Genomic DNA, 15,658 nt, shown 5'->3' with positions numbered 1-15,658 from the left:
TGATGCGATTGTGGCCAGACCACCACTTTGCACGGGACGAGTCCTGCCAACGGCTTCCCCATTGTTGGACTGACCAACCCACCAGCATCTCAAGTTGAGGTTTCTTTCTGAAAGTCGTGGGCTCCGCAGTTTGTTTCTGCTCTGCCTCTACAAGGCGTGCTTATGTGGGGGGGGGGGGAACGGGAGGCTGCTTCCCCTTGCATACACACTCCCTCCTCGTAATCCACTCGTCCCAGTTAAATACAAGTCTCTTCTTAAAGAGTCATCTTTTTTTCCTTTTGAGGACTGATTCGCTTCAGCATTGTTTGCACCCAAATGTAAGGAGGGCACATTATTCTTCATAGCAGGCAGTCCCATGTACGCTGATATGGTTCTTTGTCTAGGGAGTTCCTCATGCGAACAAGGGTACTTGTCCCCTAAGTGGGAGTCACTCCCAGTGAGCTCCCACTTGACCATATCCCTAGGGTGGGTCTTGCAGAGCGGGCTGACATCCCTAGCCTCAAGGGGGTGGGGCTGTCGCCTCCCTAGCCTAAAAGGCGCCCCCCCCCCATGGGGAGAAGGACAAAATACCCTTGCTTCATCATACCATGGACCCACGCATGTTGACGCCCTACAATCTTTTTTTTCTTCTTTTTTCCTGCCATCGGTTGCCAGCAAAGCACGTTGCAGAGAGAATACTTATCAACGCTGCTGCCAACTGATTACAGACTTGGACACCAAAGTGGAGGCATATGAAACATTTCTTTGAGTCGACCATGACACAAGGCGTAAAGTAGGGAAGAGTAGGGGGGGGTGCACATTTTTGTATATCATGTATTTTACATGAAGGCCTAGAGAATGTCTTTGCCCTCCTATATTACTTGACCTAGGCTGGTCTCAAAACCCCTATACAAAATACACCCTTTAAATTCTGGCCAAGTTGTACTTCCATATTTCTCTGGAGAGACCTGCAAGAGACGAGACTAAACACAGCTGCTGGGCATTAGAACAGTTCAAATCAAGTACCTCAGTATTCTACGCCATGCATGCAGTATCATAAATGGCTGAGTGCAGTGCTCCGGCTAGGGAAGTCGGAAATTTAGACGCAGTGCCCCCCGCCCCCCACCCCCCGGACCCCTAACAACTGGGTAAAGCGGTGCTTTTGAAGAAGGCACAGCAGCAGATTCCCGCTTCCCTGATTCCCTCCCTTACCCCACCCATTACCCCACCCCCCAAGCTCTGAAGGCTCGAGCTTTGGGCCAGTTATGGAGCTGTCCCCATGCAATCTAGAGCGCACACACACGCTTGATTCGTTGACATCTTTGTGGAAATCAAGGGAAACTCCCATGACGCAGAGCGGTACCCCCATCGGAACACCAGAGGAGTGCGAAGATGACAAGCTGGCTGACGACCACAACATTTTAGCCTCAACACAGAGAAATCCAACACTGAAGCATCATAAGGAGTGATCAGTGCAGGGAATGGAAAAAGGTCAAAAATATTGCCTTTGTGGAAAGACCAGAGACTTCTTTCAATAGAAAGCTAAGCATCATAGAGGGAGAACACCTTCAAAGTAAGCAAAAACACATTTCCATATACTCTCGGTCAGACCCTTTCACCGATCAGGAAGACTTTGTGGACACTGGCAACACGGATTTGCATCAGGAGTATCATGACAGACCCCTTAGCCAACATTATGCCATCCTCATATGTTTGACCCTCCAGTTTCCTTTTCCACATCAGAGGTTGTTGAGATGGAGTTCTAGAATCTGGTGGGCAGCTTTTAGGAGGCCACCCTAGGTATAGTGAACAAGGAACTCTGAGAGGTTAGCCAAAAACCAGTCAACGTAGCAATGGAGAGCAGTTAACGCGTATTCACAAGCATAAGTGTGGTCAAGGGACCTCAGTGAGCCACACAATTTGTCACTCAATAATTGAATTTAGACCAGAAGTATAGAGCAGTTCAGAACACACTGGAAAATTAATCTATCGGATAGTATTATTGTACAATACTCTGATGTAAATTTGAACCCATTTGGAATGTATATATATATTATATCACATTACTTATTCAGCAAAACAAGTTGGTAGATGAGATGCAATACATGATGGAACCAGATCGCAAGTCAACCTGACTTAAGCAGTCCAAACCCTAAGATGAATGGGTCCTTGTGCCCAAAAGTCACAGGAGCCACAATGTTTCTCACCAGAATGTTGCCTCTGCAGATAAGTTGTAATTTACTTGTGTTGGTGATGGTTAAAAATATTTAGCAATTTTACCAAAGGTAAGTACGTTTTTGCATATTTTAGGTTCCTATATCCATGTTCGACAACCAAAAGTTGAATGGGAATTCAGGAGGCAAAGTGATTAATTCCCAATGTTATCCTACGTAGAACAGTTTGCAACAGATACGCTGAGTTTACTTATTCCCCCTGACTCGATTGTGCCAGACTTTATTGATCCTCTAGGGATTTCTAGAGGCTTGTTCTGCCGTGGATTCCGGTGAGAGGCACCCAGGAGTTGATGGATAGAGGATTCATGGGTCGGGTGCAGCTGTAAGATCCAACCTGTCGAAGAAATGCAAGCGGCACCGATGCTGACCACCTCAGGACACATCAGATTGGAGAAAGGTGAGTTCCAGGGACGGTCTCAAAATACAGGCGTTGGCAAGAGTCCTTCCAGACACGGTCAAAGAAGCTGCTCCAGGACAGGATAACTTGAAGCTTGAACTGGGAACAGCAACACTTCTGGCGAGGTTGCCCGCGAGAGGTCTAGAAAGTGCACTGGACAGTCAAGCTACTCTTCCGAAGGCTCATAATTGTAGGATTCTCAAGGGTGTTGACTAGTTGGTCCCACTAGACCAAATGATGAAGCACTGTGCAGGGTCTTCGGAGATCAGGTAGCCAAATGGGGTTTCACCGGGCTGGACACAGGAAGAGGGGGATGCTGGACCACTTCAGGAGTTGTCTTCGGATCTTCAGCAGGCTTTTCTTCGAGGGATGGTTGCAGAGGTAGTCTTCTCCAAAAACCCTACCTACGAATGCTAAGGATTTACACCATTCAAATAGCCAGCAGTTGCCCAATCAGTTGTGCAGTTGCACCTGAAGTGTTCCAAATGCCAGATGTAATTAGCAATAAAGGATCTCGGACCCAAATAACCGAACAGACTAAAAGAATATGGCAAAATATTACTTTATAAGCTCAAAGTAGGGAAATCTGGCAAGCATAACAAATCGCAGCTTACTCACGCTCAATACATTTCAGTTTACACAGGAGGTTTTTTCCTCGAATATACATCCGATATGACGTCATCCTACATGGCAAATAACCTATCGAAAGGAGGATTGGGTATGGGAACATATACCTATACTTAAGGAATGGTTCGGTCAACATTTTTTATTGCCCCTACGGGTCGGCCATGTGTTTTTAAGCCTGAGTCGCTCGATTTTAGAAAAATTTCCTATGGACCTTACCTGAGTTTTCGTCCATTAAACGCACGCGAAAACGGGCACCAGGGAGCCGCCATTTTGTGAAAATCCTATCACTTGCCGCATCGCCCTGGCTGACCTGCTTTTGCGGCACTAAATCATATCCCCCGCCCCGGAGCCTGACATTATCAAAACATTCATATTCCCCACCTCTCTGCGTGACGTTACTGTGCTGCGTAGGCAAACGCACCCAGTCGTCTTCTACGCGACTTCACACAGAACCCGGAAACCAACACAGATCAGCTCACAACACAGCGCGCCACAATTCGGAATATGAAACTGTACTTTAAAATCAAACAGCAACACAGTAAATTTGATAAAGTACATTTATTTGACATTAAATGTTTATAGAATATTCAGCAATTGCCATATGAACTCCGAAAGTCATTTATTTTCTTTTATCTCTATCCGCAAATCCGTAAAATGTTATCGTGAGTCACGCGCTGTTCCTTTATGGTACACAGGGTGTTGGTTTTCGTTCAAAGAAGCACTTTTGACGCACGTTGAACCGCAAGGCCATCAAGTAGGCACTAGGCCAGCGTAAAGGTTGAAATGTTGCTTCTAGCCGCTAGTACCTCGTAAGGGCATATGGGCCCTTGGCGATCGTCCCATAAGATCATCAGAATGGTGCAGTTGTTTACATTAAGCTGCAGCTGGTGGCTGAAGAAACTGTCTGTCAGTGTCTGAAACTGGTGGCAGTGGCAAAAGGGAAGTATAGACCTGTTTTGAAAACATAAAATTTATAATTAGTCTCGCCAGCCGATCTTTATTATTCATTTTATTTATTACAGCCGAGCTGAAACTATTTGCTTTCAAGGATAGTGCAATGGAGTATGTTCGGCTCCAAAATCAATGCGAAAACTAATGAAATAAATCGAGGTTAGTACACAATGAGAAACAACTTTTTGTCTACATGCGTGTGGAATGTGGACCTGCATGCCCATGTGCCCGCTACAATGACGATCCCACAAACGTTTTCAAAGCTCTTCATTCATTTATTCATGCATCCATTCATTAATTCTTCCGGTATAAAAGCGTTTAAAGAGTTACTTGCATTATATTTGCAATTTCCATTGTGTCTCTGCGTAATGCAGTCCGTAAATCCCACTGTGCTCTTGACAACGATTTTTCGTATACAGAACTAACATGAAACTCGGTCTAGTTTAAGAATTTTCTGCCTTATCGTCTCTTACGTTATTGCACCCCCCTTTAAATGAAGTTCTTTCGGCATGGTCCCTGTCTCTCAAGGTCAAAAAACAATAGAACCTTATACTGCCAGTGCGAGTTGTGGGCCTCTTCAGGGCGCGAGCTGAAAATCAAAGCCGCTGACCTTCACTAGAAATGAGTATACATTCTTTCTTTGCAAGATCCCGTAGTAAAGCCATCTGTGAGAACTTGAAGTTTAGAATCCATCCATGTACTACGCCTCAATATGCAAACGCGAACTGGCTTCTCTCCCATCTGCAACGGCTCGCTTGGCGCGTTCTAAGGCCCCCAATTTTGTCCTCGTCTGCGAGCTTTGAAACCCCAAAGAACCATAACTATTGAGACTTTTAATTTTTTGGGGACAGTCAGGGACAGTATAAAGTACCTGAGGAGTTGCGTTGAAAGTGAGATGTATTGTTTGTTTTATTATTTGCAATACGCAAGCCTCCCCTCAGTTAACAGTGCCCAGCATTTATAAGAGATTGCGAAAATTAGTTGCATCAACAAAAATATATACATACACATATAGAGAGAATTCAAAGATGACACCCAGGTAGTTCGGAACCCAGGATGGTGAAGTTAGGGGTTAGGGTTAGCGTACTTTGTCTTTTTGTAAATACATTTTATTGTACAGTGTGCATACAATCGTATTACAATTATTTAAAGCGGGATTTGTACTTCACAACCAGCTCTCCTTTGGGTGGACATGGCACAGTGGCAATGGATCAGTGCTCTGCACAGAAGCGTTCAAAATTCCATATCTGTGCTTCTCTAATACTGCAACAATAAGGCTTTTGACAAAGTCAAACTCCATTTCCTCATAGACTGGTTTGATCACCCATTGCTTACTTCTTTTTGAAAAGGCCTTAGTGTAGCGATGCATCCTTACGTTACCCTTAGTCCTAGATTGTTCACGGCCAAGATTCTCATTATGGGCCAAGACGGCAAGTAGAGTCCTATGTCTCATGCCCTGTATGCTGAAATGCAAGCGCTTTGGCCTGTACTTTAGGCACATATTGTGGAACACCTCCAAACCTCCTGTGTGACAGAATTCTGTCAGTCCCCTCAAATCTCTTGATAGTTTTATCGAAAACAATCTTCTCAATGGCTTTGTGTGTCAGTGAAGATGGATTCAACTACTTCTTCCGTGCCTCCACTGGGGATAAAGGGCCATGTTCACATTGGTCAGAAATGTAGGTTTTCTGACCAGCGGTGCACGTTGGTACAGTGGTGCATCAGTGACCGCCATTTTTCAAGTAGTATTTCCACTGACCCTTCACAAGTTTTGGAGTTCTACCAAAGATGGTTGCTGATAGACTGGGACCACTCTGAAATACTTTCCAAACCTTTTTTTTCCCTGCAGCTGAGATTTTCTTATTGATTGATTTAGCAAGATGCCATACGTCAAATTGATGTTTAATATGTGGGAACTGCTCTCTGTCTTGGCAATTGAAACGTGGCTGAGGTCAATGTGCATTCCACTCGATTGCAGATATTCCACTGATTTTATAAATCCTAGTTTCTCCATGGCCACTGAGGATGTACATTGTGTTACCTGCAGGACCACCGAACTCAAAATTTTCTTACTATCCATGTCCTGAAAGTGGTAGGTGCAGTACTTGGCAGAAAATCCAGGGTTGTCGCACTGTCCATCGCCGGCTAGCCTGAATCGTTTGCCTTTGAATGTACTTGCTAGAGACAATTGTTCAATTTTCCAAGCATCACTAATGGCCGGAAACAGATAATCATGTTGGTATTTGTAGTACTGCGTTTTTGAAATGAAATGGAGTCCCACAAACTGAAAGAAAGACTTTAACTTCTAAAACTGGAGCCACTAAAAAGTGATGCAGCTGCACACAGTAGATTGCCTGCTGGCAGTTTCCCCAGCATCTGTTGTGCAGACCATGAGAACGTATGATGTAATCTACAGGCGGCATCTATTGTGACGTTGCTGCCTTGTTTTTGACGAGTCACATGAATCAATGGCTTCCCACATACTTTCCCTCTGACGGAATGCCCACATTTCAGCATACTTATAATATCCATCTAACAACTGTCGAATACTATGTATTTGTCCTCTTTCATTAGACTGTCATCCTGTGTCAAAGTTGTTTCGGCCTGCGACGTTGAGGACATATCACCACATTTGAAAGAAATATCGTTGCTATCAAGTTCAGATGCGTCAGTAAATGCTGCTGCTAGTTCATTCTGTCATTTCAACATCTGCTACTTCAACATTGATGGGGGAACACAACAATGTCGACAGCTTTTTTGGTGGAAATTTTTTGGCGGGTGTAGATTGTGTAAATTGATCTGCGACTACTTCAGAGCTATCTTCAATACATCCAGTATCATGTTGCGGTGGTGCGGTCGTACTGTAGCAATGGTCCAATAAAACTTTGCCGGATTCTCCGGACACATTAATTTCATTTTCTGTACATTGGACATGAGCATCCCGAGTCTCAACACACTGCGTCTGAATTAATAGTTCCTCCATAGTGTAAATGGTCTGGCAAGCAACATCTCTCATTCGCTTCACTGTCTGTGTATGTATAGTTCGTAGACCCACGGGTAACTAGAGGACAGATTGGAAAAGGGATGTTCAGTTTAAACACAAGATAAAGTATAGTACAATTGACTTTAAAAAAACATAAAATAGTCCCCAGCACAAAAGTTATGAACTGTTTGTAACTAACCTTATTTTTGTTTCTTTTCTTTGCAACTTTTTTGACTCGACCTTCAACATCTGCACGCTGTTGCTCCGATACATATCCACATGTCTCCCCTTCCTCTTGTGCTGCAACGACTATATTTTCTGTATCCGCATAGACAGCACGGAATGAGGCTCCACCGAACCCTTAAGCATAGTATTTTCATTACTGTGTATCAAAATATTGTTAGCATAAAACGCACGTGAGGACGAACACACATGTACATCTCAATAGCCAAACACGATTTAAAGATTGTGTGGAACAATCAAACGACAAGTATTCGAGCTCTGATGACCTAGTTCGATGGAGCTGTCAGTATCCATACCTCTGGCTCTGCATGGACTGCCACAAATGATTGTATTGAAGAGGAGGCATCAGCAACTCCCTGAAACACAGTACTTGCGTTAGTATGGTTTTCAATATCGTAAATATAACACACACTTGGGGTCGACGGCACAGGTACATATAAAGAGATAACCACAAATGCTGCATTGTCTAAAAGAATCAAGGAATATTTTAAAATGATCAGATTCAATCGACTTATTTCTCTGATTTCTTTACATCTGCATCATCTAAATGGGATCTTGTGATTGGAGTGGAAGCTCCATCGTCTCCCTGAAACACAGTACTTGCGTTAATAGGGCAGAAGGTATAGCAAATGGAATCACGTTATATGATCACGCTTGATGGAGCTGTCAGTATCCATACCTCATGCTGCTGAAGAATATCTAGGGCTGTTGTCAATGTGGTGCGCACTTCCGAAAGCTGTTGTGCCGATTCGTATCCGCATGGTCCCGCTTCCACCGGAATTACTTGAATGTCAGGCTCCGCATCAAGTGCGTGGGTTGACGATTCAACAACTTCCTGAAACATAGTATTTGCATTAGTAAGGATTACAATATTGAAAACACAACACACGCTTGGGGTTGACCGCACAGGTACATATCAACGGCTAACCACAAATGAAACATGGTGTAGAACAATCAAACGACAAGTGTTCCAGTCCTGATGATCACGGTCAGTTGAGCTGTCGGTATCCTTACCTCGGGCTGCTGAAGAACATCTAGGGCTGTTGTCAATGTGGCGGACGCTTCAGCATCTCCCTGAAAGATAGTACTTGCATTAGTATGGATAACACTAATTATAACTGAAAACAAACACCAGGGGACGACAACTAAGGTGTATATCAAATGGAAAGCACTAACCAAACAATTGGTAAAATAATCACACAATACATACAAACTATTACTTGACATGCATAAAACAAGTCTGTAGCGGAATAGCCAAGTATGATTACCTGATATGCGCTAGAAGTGGTTGATAACTGCGAGCACGTGACGGAAGTAGAATGTTCTTGCTTCAGATTCAAGGGATAGTCAAGAAGTTGTAAAGGTAAATTGTTTGATAATGAAATGCCAATATTTAAAATTGCCATGCAAGGAGACAGAATACTTGAGTAATGCGCAATATAGCACAGTTCCCTGTGCCCATATATAGATTTCGTTTGTGGGTTATGAAATCGAAAAAGAATGTATTGATAAATGTCATTATTCAAAAAGCTGTACACTCATATCAATGTCGAAAGTATTACAAGGGGCACAACACCTAAAATATCAATGAATCCATTCGGCTACCTACACACTACCGCAAGGCCTAAAGCTAAATCCGGACACTTGACTCACCAGTGGCGGAATGTGGACGAATAGAGTGGTAATAGCGTTCACGAGCAATTTCGTATCGTTCGCTGTTTATTCTTCTTTGTTACCCAAGATGTTGTGTACATGTTCGAGGAAAAGTGCCGGCTGCAGATGCGGTATCGACCACCCCTCTTGTCCTCAAAGACTTGTTGGACTCTACTTTCCAGCTCATCCAGTGGGTATCCGCAATGTCTGACCCATTCTCTTATTCGATCAACAGTTTTCGACAATACATGCATTGTAGTGCCTTCAGATTTGGCATGGGTCTTCGAAGGGCAACCGCTAATCGAACAGGCAGGCATTGTTGAAAATTCTGAAAAGTAAATATCGACATTATTATACAATCTTGATGAATAAAAATGTGATACAAAAGTAAATGAATCATACAATGTTCAATGCAAGGTTTGTTTTGGTCGCAGGAACTATACCAGTTCATTATGTGCGGCTTAGTATTTGCATAAGTTGCAGAAATGTATAAATGATGTGACTAAAAACTGAACATGTGACTCGTCCCTTGGATGTTCTGTCTTGCACGAAAAGGAACCATGCTTTCATTATAGACTGGACCCCCGAAGGATGCAATTCGATGCCAATTGACATAGATGAAAATAAATGGATCTATTGATAGCATAACAATTGAAACTCAAGTCAATAGCAATGAGACCAATGACGAAGCTCTATTGGGTACTGTAATAGCAAATAGATTGAAAGGTAAAAATGACAAATATGACTAGGATACATGGCCTTACCTTGACCAACAAACAGTTGGATTCAGCAGGCCGAGCAGTATGTTACAGGAGAACAGGTAGATGGCCACAGGTAGCACACTGACGAGTTTGCTCGAAGCGGTCACAGATAGCACAGCGACTAGCAGATTAGCATAGATCTCAGTGCTTCTCAGGTAGAAGGTTCAGGAGTTGACTTGCAAAGCACAAAGATGTTCTCATGAGACATATCATGGTTTATAAAGTATTAGAAACAGGGGTGTGTTTGTGAATGAATGACGTGTGTATGTCGTGGTATTATGTTTATTGCAGGGTGGCGGCCTGCCTCAGGGGATGCCTGCCTGGAGACATGGGGTCTGAGGAGGCCATGTGAGCGATGGCCTCTGGGCATGGGATACCCTTTGAAGTGTACATGCTGTTGGGCACCTTGGCCGTTTGTGCCCGTCGCAGCCCCCCATGCCAGCGCTCATCCCGGGTGTGAACCGCCTTTTGGCGTGCAGGCAAGTGTGTGGGAGCAAGGGGCCATCAGGCCCCTCTCCTTTACTTCTCAGTAGAAACTCGTACCAAGTGCCTCCAGTAGTGGGTTCGCTCCTTGCCCTTATGTGATAACTTTGGATGACATTCGCGTAGATTGGAACACTGAGCAGGACACGGGGCATCCATTTTTGTACCCCCTTTCAACTCCATTTTGGTGACCAGGCCTCACTGCGATAGTACAGCACGCAGAGTACATGGCCCACAGCCTCGTTCCCACTCTGACTGGAAAACTCCAGAGGTATTTGCAACAGCTAATAAATGTAACACATCACTCTCTGAGATCACGGTCCTGCATGTGAACCGGCCTGAACCAAGCACATGGCTCGTTCATCTCCACAAACGTGTTCTTGCCCATGCACCCTCGCCAGTGGAAAGTTACTGCCATTCTGACCCTGTGTCCCTGCAAGTTATTCTCTTCATGTGCCAGACCACTGACCACGCCATGATGCCCACCTAGCAGATCCCCAACTAACATTAGACCCATACTGCAGTATATCATTGCCTATCAATAACAAATGCCACATATCAGAGATTCTTGTGAGCACAGACCCACACTTCAAACAATGTATTATAGTGGTCAAGACCTTTGACCTAAGGCCTGTATAATCCAATGTTAATTGATAGTATAGATATGTGTGACTTTTATAGAGACAAAACCGACTGAAAGACTTTGAACAAGTGTTATTTAGTGCATGCATTATTGATAATATATTATGTTAGCTTAGATAGTGACCACCCCGCTTCACAGCGACCTGAACTTCACCCATTCCGAGCACAGGTGTCTGATGTCCATCCTTGAATGGAGACACACTTCATTGATTTAAAAAATCGAAACAACCGTTAAAATATATGTGGTGTTTTATTTTGTAGCTTATTTTGATGACACAAAAATACAAAACTTTACACATTGTACAGTTCAGGTTGCAGCACAGCGAGAGAAAATCCCCTGTACTGACCGCTGTCACTCGGGAACATTTCTCTTATGGCACGAACGGCACAGGCGGGTATCACTCTTCGAACGCGGTGTCCAAGCCACCATGTAAAGTAACGATAGGCCACCAGCCTGTACCACCTGTGAAAAGGAATGAAACAAACTGTTCTTAAATGACCAAGATAAGTTTAATAAACGCTTGTCAATGACAATTCTTGTAACTAATGGCATTCTGCTCGGACAAATGCTATCTAGACACTGCACACTATTGAAAGACTTTTGTGCGTTACAATGATATGTATATGTAATTTTAGATATAGTAGAAGACAATGAAATGGGAGTGGCATGACAAGCAGAGTACACTTGCTCGTTACTCGGATTACGAGGATGAACAGTTGCACGAAGTTCGTGCATAAGCACCATCATTATCCTCAACACGGTCCGTGTGAGGCAGGCTGCCCTGAAGTCTGGCAGCTCGGTGATGCATTGCAGTCGTGGCTCGCCTTCCGAAATGTAGGCCACTCATCCCGAGTTTTCACAGCAGCAGTAGTTCTCGTCCTCGTTTGGCATTAGCTCGCACTGATTGCATGTGCACCAGGTGGAAACACCGTCCATGCGACTAGGTCCAGGCTCTTCAGCTGTTGAATTGTCCTCCCAACTGCCGTCCGAAGACCCATCGTATTCGCATGTTTCCCTTTCCAGTAGTTCTTCCTCGGTATACACGGCCTCGTACATGTAGGGCATTATTGTATCCATTGTGTAACACAAACTAAAATAATTGATAGCGGTGGTACTTGTATCTGTCCACACGGGCTACAAGCAACGAAGGTAGTTGACCAGAGCACAGAAATGAGTCACAGAATACTAAAAGTAGCACAGAGAGGAATGGAATAGAAAATCTGCTGCTGTGTTGTGAAACGGTCTGTTTATACTTATTGAGGAAAGAGGCGTCCTGCCATTTCCATGGTGACACGTCATTAGCTGAAGCACAGCGAATGTTGACTCGATACATGCTTTGGCGTTGTGAAATGGGCGGTACGCGTCTGCTGATGATAGGCTCAGGGGCGGGGGATATGATTTAGTGTCGCAAAAGCAGGTCAGCCAGGGCGATGGGGGAAATGATAGGATTATCACAAAATGGCAGCTCCCTGGTGCCTGTTTTCGCGTGCGTTTAATGGATGAAAACTCGGGTAAGGTCCATAGGAAACTTTTCTAAAATCGAGCGATTTAGGCTTAAAAACACATGGCCGACCCGGGGGAAATAAAAAAAAATTTGACCGAACCATTCCTTTAGTTTAGGTGTTAGTAACACAATTGGCTGCCCCTTATCTGGTAAGCACGCCTTGGACTACCACCAATTACGTATAATACAGATTAATAGCAGAATAACAGCAGATTGGCTTCTGCAACAATGTATTTATTGAATTTGTTAATACGCCCAAATCCGCAGGTATCACGGCGTAGGTTACAGGAGAGGTGGTGTACTTGCTGGTTACATAGAAGGAAAATACAACTTAATGCAATGTAAACACAATATGAAGAAGATAAAACTCTTCTTGGCAAAACATATGTGGGCACAATGTGAAAATACCTATATCAACAACAAAGTATGGTAACACAAGTCAAAGGTTACTGTTTTAAAGATACATGTATATACAGCAGAGCATACAACAGGCCAGAGATTATGTGCTGGATTCACGCAGTGGTCTTAAAACTTTATCAACCGCCAGGTTTTGAAGAGTTTATTGAATTGGGTGTGGGATGTTTCATTACTGATGTTAGTTGGGAGAGAGTTCCATAGTCTGGGGGCTGCGACAGTGAAGCTGGAATCACTGGTTCTCGTGTTCTTGAAGTGGGGGACTAGTGAGTGCTAGTGTTAGATCTAAGGAGCCTGGTAGTTTTTTCGCACGAGGCACTCATTAAGATAGTTAGGGGCATTTTGGCTGCTGCATTTGTGTGTTGGCAGTAAGAGTTTTATGCAGGATTCTGGCTTGAATCGGTAGCCAGTGTACTTCTCTCCTGGCTTGTGAGGCATGGTCCCTTTTTCTATGCCTAGGGCTGCTTTCAGGGCTTTGTGTTGCAGTAATTGTAATTTGGTGTGGTTTCTCTTGGTAGTACCTAATGAAAGTATAGTACAATAGTCTAATTTAGACATAAGTGCTTTGGCGAGTGTGATACAGTTCTGTGTATTGAGAAATTGACAACTGAGGCAAATAAGTTTGGCTGTGGAGGATACAAGAGTAGTTAATGTGTTTGCTCATGGTGAGGCTAGAGTCAAGATAAACCCTTAAGGTTTTTACTTGGTTGGAGATGGGGATTGAAGTGCCATCTATGTCAATAGAGGTGTAATCCTGTGGCAATTCTTTTAGTTGAGCTGGTGATCCAACAATAAGGATTTCCGTCTTTTCACCATTCAGGCAAAGAATATTAGTTGCCATCCATTTCTGGATGAGGGAGTAGATATTGTTTGATAGTGGTATCTTGTTCTTTATTTCCTGTGATTGGATTGAGTATCTGCGTATAGTCAGCAAAGTTGGTGTATTTTACTCCCATGGCATCCAATGCTGCAAAGAGAAGCTTAGTATAAGCATTGTATAATGTGGGGGAGAGGCAGGATTCTTGTGCTACACCTAGGGAGACGGGTATAGGATCCACTGCCTCCTCACCTATAGCTACTCTGGAAGTTTGTTCTGATAAAAACGATTTCATCCAGGCGGTTGCATTTTGTGAGAAATTAAAGTTTTTGGATAATGCTAGGCATAGTTTATCATGGTCCACTAAATCAAATGCCATGGACAGGTCTAGTAGTAATAGGATACATAGTTTACCTGAGTCTCTGAGAGCATACATCTGATATATATATTTTTAATCCAGTAGTGCTGTCTCAGTGCTATGTTTAGGCTGAAAGCCAGGTTGTCTGTTGCATGATAAATGGTTGTTCTTGAGGTAGGCTTGTACTTGGGTGTATGCTATTTTATAAATTATTTTGAGGAGAAAGGGGACTGTTGTGATGTATAGTTAGTAGGGATGGACGGGTCTTGGGTGTTTATTTTTTTTAGTAGTGGCGTTACCCCGGTTTTTTAATGTCTGATGGGACCGAGTTGGTGCTGAAAGACTCATTAATGAAGCTTGTGATAATGTGAGATAACGTCGAGGAGCACACTACTAATTTAGCAAAAAAGCTGTCACCTTTACAATATAAAGCTTGGAGTGAAGCCATTGTATTGATGACTTGGTCCTGATTGACTAGGGAGAAGTCAAATTGGGGAGCTAAGGCTGAGGTTTACGATGGGGCAATAGGGTCGATGATGACACTTTTGTCCAATAACTTTTTTAGTCAAATTTTGTCTTGGAGGGAGTTGATTTTAGTGGTTAGGGCGTTCTGAATGGTGGTGCACCAATGTATAGTCCATCGCAACATAGGTCTTCATGATTGATTAGCATTCTTTCCCAACCTTGGACATTCAGCTCTTAAGCAGCTCGCAAGCAAAACGAAACCCAGGTGCGGAGAGCTACGTCAGACCACTGCCCACTTGGCCAATTAGCCTACCATCTCTCATCAGTTAGGCCCTAAGCCTAACTGGGATGAGGGATTTGTTTTTGACCTGGCTGACTGTTCTCTTCCTCAGGACTTTTCAGAGAGTACATCGTGATCTTCGTCTGGAGCTTAATGAATAGGCCTTGTTTTCCAGTCTTGCACCACGTTTGAGGAGACCACTATTTTGTCCATTCTGACCTCTTTCATTTAGTGCCATTTAATTCAATTATACTGGGTGCTATTACTCCTCTCTGCATCTGGAGACTTGGTTACTCCATCTTGCATATGCTGTCTGCATCTTTGTTTGTTCAATACTTGGCACTTTCAAATGTTCACTCCTTTATTTAATCTAAGAGATATCTTGTACGTATGTGGCTTATCTTTTTCAGCACCTCTTGTGCCTTGCAGTTTCCTCGTTATGTGGCATCCTTTATCCTAAGCCAAAAAGTTGTTCTTTGTTCCTTCCCTAAACCTTTTTTCCAGTGCCTGTCAGCTTCTTCAGCCTCTGTCTCTTTCCTTGCTTATTTATACAGTGTCGACGTCCATCTTTTCATCATGGCAGCTTTACCAGTTTCTGCGTAATGTACATCTACTGCATCTCTTGTTCACTTATCTTCTCAGAGTATATTATTTCTTCGTATTTGCACGTTCATTTACTTTGTGACTTCAGTCACATCTTTATTCTCATCCTTTCAGTATGTCATGTCTCTTCTTTATGATGTCACTTTGCTACTCTTGTCAGCATTCACTTATAGGTCTTCTATGTTCAATGGTCTCTACAGACTTCCTTCTGCCACGTCAGTATGAGGGTATGTTCGATACGGTTGTCTGAGTGCATAACGTCT

At 43.5% G+C, this 15,658-nt stretch overlaps 1 protein-coding gene across 5 annotated transcripts in view; it reads left to right on the top strand.

Moving 5' to 3' along the window:
- The window catches only part of EIF4B (eukaryotic translation initiation factor 4B), a 968,554-nt gene that overhangs the window by 521,790 nt on the left and 431,106 nt on the right, over positions 1-15,658 (top strand). The window lies entirely within an intron of this gene.

The sequence above is a fragment of the Ambystoma mexicanum genome, chromosome 3q (assembly GCF_040938575.1).
Source record: "Ambystoma mexicanum isolate Mex_15411 chromosome 3q, UKY_AmexF1_1, whole genome shotgun sequence".
NCBI classification, from domain to species: Eukaryota; Metazoa; Chordata; class Amphibia; order Caudata; family Ambystomatidae; genus Ambystoma; species Ambystoma mexicanum.
Note: the sequence above shows the minus strand (reverse complement) of the source record. Positions and strands in the feature narration are given on the sequence as shown.